This window comes from Puntigrus tetrazona, unplaced genomic scaffold (assembly GCF_018831695.1).
Source record: "Puntigrus tetrazona isolate hp1 unplaced genomic scaffold, ASM1883169v1 S000000769, whole genome shotgun sequence".
Classification (NCBI taxonomy): Eukaryota; Metazoa; Chordata; class Actinopteri; order Cypriniformes; family Cyprinidae; genus Puntigrus; species Puntigrus tetrazona.
In genome coordinates this window covers 767,501-775,000 of record NW_025048378.1, presented here as the reverse complement: position 1 = coordinate 775,000, position 7,500 = coordinate 767,501, and the positions used below count along the sequence as shown (strand labels likewise).

At 35.0% G+C, this 7,500-nt stretch overlaps 1 protein-coding gene across 3 annotated transcripts in view; it reads right to left on the bottom strand.

The window, feature by feature from the left end:
• The window catches only part of LOC122335389 (putative methyltransferase NSUN7), a 29,802-nt gene that overhangs the window by 20,291 nt on the left and 2,011 nt on the right, over window positions 1–7,500 (bottom strand). The window contains exon 1 of one of the 3 annotated variants that reach the window (XM_043233238.1): window positions 2,569–2,937. The exons of the other annotated variants lie outside the window; for them this stretch is intronic. The gene's annotated coding sequence lies outside the window, so the exon portion shown is untranslated. Of the gene's footprint in view, window positions 1–2,568; window positions 2,938–7,500 lie in introns of those variants that run through there. 3 annotated transcript variants of the gene reach the window in all.

Below are 7,500 nucleotides of genomic sequence, written 5' to 3'. Positions count from 1 at the left end.
ACTGCATCTCGTAAAGCAGGCATCTGTCTCCCCGAGCGCAGAGAGAGAGAGAAATCAGTCACGAGGGGCTTCTGTGTGTCTGATCTTGAGCAGGTACAGCCGCAGCATCTTAAGGAATCTCGCAGGAGTCCTGCGATGATGTGTGAGAGCCAAGATAAGGCTCTTATCGTGATTGACGGCTGTGATCTCTGACTCCGCCCATCAGACGTTTCTATGACGACCAGAAAGCATCTCCCTCATCCGGCCTGACAGAGGACCGTCACTGTGTGTGGGCAAATATGATCCTAAAGTCAGCGAGAAGAATCTCTCTTGTTCGGATGTGATTCATGAGTCAGTCATTAACCTCCCGATCTGTGACTCATTAAGCGATTAATTGTGTTCAAACATTTAAAATCTACAGCACAGACTGAAGGCAGGAGATAATGACCTCCAGTGAAGCGCATCAGCTGTTAATAAAGCAGCCAGCGCTGCCTGTGGGCGGAGCCACAGCACGGCTCTGTCCAATCAGAGGACAGAGGCAGAAAATAAATGAATAAATATTGTGAAATCAGTTATTAGGTTCAAATAAATAGCATGTAAACACTGAATTAAAACAAATAAATACATAAGTAGATATAGATAAGTAAATAACTACAAAATAGGTTAAAGTAAATAATAAAAAAAATAGTAAATAAAAAAGAAAAAATAATAAAACATTAGATTAAAGGGATGAAACAAAAATTAATACATAAGCCGATAAAATAAGTTAAGGAATAAATATATAAACATAAAGAGCAAATAATAAGATAAGAATAAAAAATAAGATAAAATTGCATAAGCATTAAAGCAAAAATTTTAAAGATAAATAAATAAACAATAATAAATAACGAGTAATTTTTTTAAAAATTACATTTAAAACAATCAATAATCAAGATTAGGTAGAAAGGTAAAATAAACAACTTAATAAATTAGTAAATAAACTATAACATTTTATTACAAAAAAAAAAATAGATTCAAATACATTAGATTAAAGCAGAAAATGTAAAAAATTTCAATAAATAAATAATAAAACAGTACTATAATGCTTAGGAAAAAAATAATACAATAAATATTTTCCAAATAAAATGTTAGAAATATTTCTGAATTTTCCGCTTGGATGATCTTTATAGTTTTGTTTGGGGTTCCTCGTGTGAGGATGATCATATGTGAGGGTCTGCGTTATCAAACCCTACATTACACAGATATGATCAATGATGTCATCACTCTGGGTGGAGCTAAATAATCAGCTCTGCATATGGGTGTAGTCACGGCACAGCTGCCGTCCAATCAGAGGAGAGAAGGGGAGGGATTAAGAAAGAGGCTTGAAAAGCACAAGAGAGCGATACGAACTCCGCTGAGGGTCATCGCATAGATCACACTGACAGCAGGAGGAACACCTGACAGGATCAATCTGCAGTCTCTCTAATGTTCTGGAACCCCGGCAGAACAAAAATCATGTTTATAGCACCGCTGATCTGTTCAGGGCCATTTACTGAGATTACGGTGCTTTGCTTAGTAGTTCTTGCTAAGGTTGTTGGTTTTAAAAGAAGGAGCTATAATCGCTCTGGGAGGAGGAGCTTAACCGGATCGATGATGAAGTCATGATAATTCAAATAAAATAATAACCAAAGGAATAAAAAAAAAAAACGACTAAATTAAATAAAAAATAAACAAAAATATGAAAATACATAAAAAATTTAATTGATACAAACAAACATTAATCAAATGAATTAAATGAAAATAAAATATAGATTATGATAAATAACTAAATAAATGATAGAATATTAAATTTAAGTAAAAACACATGGCTATGTATAATATATAATATAATACTACATATATTAGCAAATACATATGAGCAAATAAACCAATAAATTAGCAATTTAAATTAGATAAAGAATTATAAAACAAAATGTATTAAAATGAATAAATAAATAAATACAAAATTATGAACATGATATCTTGATTAAAATTAATTAAAACAAAATAACTAGTAATTAAATAAAAAAGTAAAAATACATAATAAGTAAATAAGTTACTTAAGTGCAATAAAGTAAGTAATTGAATTAAAATAAGTAACTAAATTAGTGGATAGTTGGTAAATAAATAAAATTCTGCTTCAAATAAAAGTAAATAAATGCAGCACAATAAAGGGTGGGAAGAAACAGCATGTTTTAAAAGATTAAACACCTCCGTTATGCAATCGGTCATGATGCAAGATCAATGATGTCATCAATCTGGGTGGAGCCGTGAAGCAGAATGAATGATGTCACATAAGTGGGCGGAGTCACGCGACACAGAGAGAGTCCAGTGATGGACGACAGCAGAGAAAAGAACAGCAAAAGAAATAAAAAAAAAGAGAGATGTGAGCGGGCGACAGACGAACACAAAAGACGGAGCTCCATTTCTCTACTTTATCTGTTAGATGTGTGAGACACACACAAACACACTCATCTATCTGCGTGAGAAACGACTCGCTTTGGCCCGAAGCTTTAATCAGGTCGTTTGCATGAGCTGCATGCTCCGGATCTCCCGCAGGCTGATATTTACCGCTGTATTTCTGGCAGGGGAACCGTTCTGCTGCTCAAGGACAAAATCACAATGAACCCTGTGGATTTTCTGCTCAGCTAAAAAGCCTTTATCTCCTCCAGTGGACCCTGAGACGATTCAGCTCCAATCTCCTCCGGACGTGTCTCTGCACTCGTAAACCTGATGAAAACTGATGAAGCCGCAGTGGAGTCATGCAGACGCCTGTGAGCGTAGAGCGCCTGTAAGGTCACCGGACCAATAAAGCATCTGCCCTTTACCACACAAACCTGCTTCCTTTGCATTTCATGGATTAGATCTCATATTCAACACGAGAGAGACAGAATCTGAGCACATCTACAGGAATCTAGAAAACGCACGCTGACTTGTTTCTTACATCATTTGCGAACTGTACGAACTGTCTTTTCAGTCTTGCTTCTATTTAACCATCTACAACTGCATTTTCCCTGAAAATACAGATCGATTTAACCCTTTACAATCAGCAGCTTTTTCACTGCAATGAAAGATCGATTTAAGTGTTCACTGTAAAGATAGATCAATTTAACCCTTTACAACAACATTTTCTGTGCAAATACAGAGCAATTTAACCCTTTACAACCAACCGAATTTTCACTGCAGTTTAAATGTTCAATGTAAAGATAGATCAATTTAACCCTTTACGTTTTTATTATAAAAACAGATCAATTTAACCCTTTACAACAACATTTTTACTGCAAAAACAAATCAGTTTAACCCTTTACAACATTTTCACTACAAACACAGATCAATTTAACCCTTTACAACAACATTTCCAGTGCAAATACAGAGCAATTTAACCCTTTACAACCAACCGAATTTTCACTGCAATGACATCAGTTTAAGTGTTCACTGTAAAGATAGATCAATTTAACCCTTTACAACATTTTTATTATAAAAACAGATCAATTTAACCCTTTACAACAACATTTTTACTGCAAAAACAGATCAGTTTAACCCTTTACAACCAACCGCATTTTCACTGCAATGACAGATCAGTTTGAGTCTTCACTGTAAAGATAGATCAATTTAACCCTTCACAACAACATTTTTACTGCAAAAACAGATTGGTTTAACCCTTTGCTACATTTTCTGTGAAAATACAGATCGATTTAAGTGTTCACTGCAATGACAGATCAATTTAACCCTTTGCAACCAACCACATTTTCACTAAAAATGCATATAAAGTTAACCCTTTACAACAACCGCATTTTCCCTGCAAGGACAGATCACTTTAACCCTTTACAACTGCATTTTCACTACGAAGGCTGATCAGTTTAACCCTTTACAACCGCATTTTCTCTGCAAAAGCAGATCAATTTAACCATTTACAACGAATACACATCTATTCAAGCCGTAAACCACATTTTCACTGCAAAGTGAACTGAACCATTTATAACCACGTTCACTGCAAACACAGATCAGTTTGACCTGTTACAACATATAATCATCTACAAAGTTTGCGTACACTATTTGTCTTTTCACTCTTGCATCTGTTACACCGCCTGCATGCATTTTCGCTGCAAAGACAGAAACAAGACTAGTTTTTTAAAAAGCGCTGGGAGGGCAAATGCTAAACTACGTTCTGCAGGTCTCCTGATGTGTGTGTGTGTGTGTGTGTGTAGTGTGTATGTGAGTCACGTTTGTGTGTGTATTGATTGCGCAGCGTGGAGTTAAGACAGATTAAAGCAGGTTTTCCCAGGTGTGCGGTCTCATGTGAAACATGCTCACCAAACCTAAACAGCCACATCGATATCACAAGCTTCAGTCTCAGTTCTGATTTCATCTGACTGTGCTGTTCTCAGAGCTCACTGCTACAAAATCTGCTTCAACTGGTAACTCTTTAAGTCTCTTTAATATATATATATATATATATATAAATAAAAATTACATTTATTTTTATTTTATCATAATAATCATAATAATCAGATATATATATATATATATATATATATATATATATATATATATATATATATATATATATATATATATATAATTTTTTTTACATTTATTATGATTATTATGATTAAATAAAAATATTAAATTAATAATATATATTCGTATAATAATACAGCTGTGCTGTAAAATAAATTAATATTTCATAATTATTATTTATAATGACACATTAATTAATATAATAATAGATCTGTAAAATATAACTATCATGTAATACCTATTTTTGTACATTGTAGGTATTGCAATAGTCATATAGTCTTTAATTTTTTTTTTTACTAATAAATGTAATGTTATTTTACAACAATTGAACTGTCAAATAAAACACCCCTTTTCGCAGAACATTAGTATTAAAACTGTAATGTATTTTTAGATTTTTACATTTTATTTAACAATGATCATTTTATTTTACAACAGTTCTGCAAAAAACAAACACTATTTAAACAGTATTTAAATAGCAATATATTTAAAATATTTTCTTTTACAATTGCACAGTAAAACAATGCACAAAATGACATGCTAAAATTGACTCTAGAGCATCGTAGTATCACGTATTCTTCAGAGACGGTGTTTGTATTTATAGTGCGATCTCATCACGCCACAATGAGCTTTTCGTATTAGCACTGAGCTCCAAACAAGCGTCTGCATCTCATTAGCGCCTCTAATTAAGGTGCATGTAAAGGCCCAGAGATGTTTGTGAGACATCTGTGATGGTGTCTTAACTCCTACTTCTGCCTAATGAATGCTGATGAGGCATCAAAACTGCAGATGACAGCAGAAAGGCATTCTGGGAAATGTAGGATTAGCGTTTATCCGCACCGGGACACCGATGGACGGATAACGGCTGTCAGAGCATGTTCTTTAGTGACACGCACAGAGAAATCAATCTCCGTATCTCATCTCATCGTCCGGAAGGAGCTGCTCAGACAGCGGATGATCGGTCGACCGATCTGATGCATTATGGGTAGCAGAACGAAGATATTTAATACAAATAACTCTATCCATTCAGCAGAGCCATCCGTCATCATTCTGACTCACGAATGAGATCTCATTGATGTCTCAAACCTTTCTAAGACAGCAAGAAAAAGACTGAATCTCAAAATTCACTCAAACCATTTCTCACCAAATGATCCGCAGAAGCAGCCGAGCTAAAGCTGATCCCGACACGAAAGAACCCGAGAGATGAGAAAGAGCCTTCGTCCAGAAAGTACTTAAATATATTAGGAAAAAGTAACGTTGGAACAATTTATCTTAAGGATCGTTAGTTAAAACATCAGTAAACATGAGAATAAACACAGTTATTAATCTTAATGTTAATGTCAGCATTTACTAATGCATTATTAAAATCACAAGTTGTGTTTGCTAACATTAACTGAATGTTAATAGTGTGATAAATGTGTTGTTGACTGTTTGTTTGTGGTAGTTAATACACTAGTTAACGACACCTTACTCTAAACCTTCTCAGAGTCTTGTTATTTCAGTACAAATAACTAAACATTTTTAAATAAAGATGCATTCATCTGAGAAGCAACATTACTTATTAGATATGTAGACCTAAGCTTTTTTAAACTGATTTTACGCTTAAACAAGACAGCATTTAATCTTCTTTACCTTAAGTTAAGTTTTTTCGTACCAAACTGGTAGTTTTAAATATAAACTCACTTCATTTTCATATTTTTTTTCGAATAACAATAAACAAATTAAGATAAACCTACGTTTACGAAACCTAAACGATTCAGAAAGGTCCTAAAAGCGCCGTAAAATGAATCTGTGGTTTAATCCAAGTCCTCCGAAGAGATACGATTGCTTTGCATGATGAACAGATTTAATTTAGACGTTTATTTATGTCCAAACATCACGTGTGGTAAACACAGCGGCGTTTATGCCTCAATAAAAGCCTAAATTAAATCTGTTCATCATATAAAAAGGTTTTAGATTACAGCATTCAACTCATTTTAAGGGGAAGAAAACTCTCAGGCTTCCTTAAAAATGTCTTTCGATGAGCTCAGCTCTTACAGGAGGAGTAAGTGATGACCGAAAACTCGTTTTGTCGTATATGATAAAAGCAGAGCGCGGTGTATCCGGGGAGATGTCTCGGTGTATCTCTCTGTAACCGTAGAGGATGTGTTTTGTGACTCCGTCTCAGTCTCCCGGGCTCAAAGACACTCCTTAGTGAGCTAGTCGTCGTTTAGCAGACACGTACAGAGCTCATTAAGGCCTAAACACCACACGCTGCTAACAGACGCTGGCCATCACGCCAAGGAAGGGATGTAGGAGATTGTTTACAACAGCAACAGAGCCAGAAGACATCGGACACATAAACAGAGCAAACAATAGAGTAACAAAAACTCTGCAATTATTGGTTTGTAGTTGTTAAAGTTATTAGAGAAATACTGCGCTCCTGAAGACGCATGAACTCTTTTTCCTTCTCAACCTTTTTTTTTACTGAACGCAAGTGCAGAAAACACTGCAATGGTTTCCACCGACTGAGAAATATTTGTGTGTGCTTGGGTGGTAATATTAGACCAGGGACGAACCCTAACGTTGTGGCAACGTTATTTCAAAGTGACGAACAAACATTCTTCCAAAAATGTCAATAAAACAATCTCCCTTGAGATCATAAGGGATCATAAGATGCTTAAGGTCATAACTTAAAAAGGCAGATTGGTCTTATTTGTATTAGAATGGTAAGACTGGTTACCTGCTAGTTGGTAAAACTAGTTACTAGTTAAGTCAGAGTGTTAACATGGCGTCTAAGTGAATGCAGCCGGTCCTGGTCTTTAGTGACGTTCTCAAAACATCAGCGCAGACACATCTTTACACATCGTTCGTGACGTTTTCGAAATGTTTCGGCTGAACGTTCCTTTAACGCTTTTTAAATGTTGCGCGCTTCTTTTACGACAACGTTCAAAAATAAAACAAACGATAAAGAGGACCGTTTCGTTAACGGAATGTTCGAGTAAT